The following is a 1,265-nucleotide window of genomic DNA, read 5'->3' as shown; positions in this document are numbered from 1 at the left end:
TGCCTTCAAAACCCATAGAGAACATCTACAACAAAACCAAGTGACAAACTATTTCCACAGGCCCCAAAATGTGAGCAGGTGGGGACAGTCACCAACTAAAAAGTCCTCCTAGTATCAGCATCTGTGTCCAAAACCAGGGGGCACCTCGCAGCCTCGAGAGTGGAAGAGGCCTCAGCAGCCAGCGTACGGCCTGAAAGGCAGCACAGCACATGGAACAAAAGCACAAACCATCATGGGGGCTACAGATTCTGATTTTACTAAGAGACTGCAGTTGGCCCTTGGTAAACTCTGGAGGGGCAAGGTGCCTGGACCCCATAAACAGTTGAAAGGTTCCTTCCCGAGCGGAGCTCTATTCTGGGGAAAAGTGCTGAGATTGGAAGCAAATCAAGCAGGATAGAGACACCAAGAGCAAAGGAAAAGAAAGCCCAGACCACAGTGATGGAAAACAGAGCAGGATCATCTCAGAAAGTACAAGGTCATCTTTTCACTCACTTTGTGGACAACAGAAGTAACAGAAGATGGACCTCTCTGACAGCAAGTTAGATTACTTAGGTAAAATGAGCCAGTTCCTAGAAAAACAGAAACTGCTAAAAGAGACTCAAAAATAAATGGAAAATCAAGTAGACTTACAACAAATAGAGGTTTAATTGGTAATTAAAACTTTTCGGCAAAGAAAAGCCCAGGCCCACATGGCTTAACTTGTAAATTCTACCAAACATTTGAAGAAGAATACCAAACCTTCACAAATTCTTTCAGAAAGAAAGAGAGAGAGAGAGAGACAGAGAGAGAGAGAGAAGGAAAGAAAAGAAAGAAAGAAAGAAAGGAAGGAAGGAAGGAAGGAAGGAAGGGAGAAGAGAAGAGAAAAGAAAAAAGAAAAGAAAGAAAGAAAGAAAGGAAGGAAGGAAGGAAGGAAGGAAGGAAGGAAAAAAAAAAAAAGAAGAGGAAGAAACACAATCTAACTCATCCCATGAGGTCAGTATCATCCTGACACCAAAACCAGACTGACTTGTAATCAAGGGAAGAGAAAACTACAGGCCAATATCCTCAATGAATATCAATGCAAAATCATCAAAAAAAATACTAGCAAACCAAATCCAGCAACATCGAAAAAAGATTATACGACACAGCCGACTGGGATTTATCTCAAGAATGCAAGGGCGGTTCAATACACAAAAATCAATGTAACACAACACTTCCAAAGAGTACAGGACAAAAACCACGTGGTCATCTCAATAGGCACAGAAAAAGCATTTGAGAAAATCCAA

Source organism: Mandrillus leucophaeus, unplaced genomic scaffold, assembly GCF_000951045.1.
Source record: "Mandrillus leucophaeus isolate KB7577 unplaced genomic scaffold, Mleu.le_1.0 Scaffold201, whole genome shotgun sequence".
In the NCBI taxonomy this organism is placed as follows: domain Eukaryota; kingdom Metazoa; phylum Chordata; class Mammalia; order Primates; family Cercopithecidae; genus Mandrillus; species Mandrillus leucophaeus.
The sequence above is the reverse complement of the archived record's forward strand: the minus strand, read 5'-3'. Positions refer to the sequence as shown.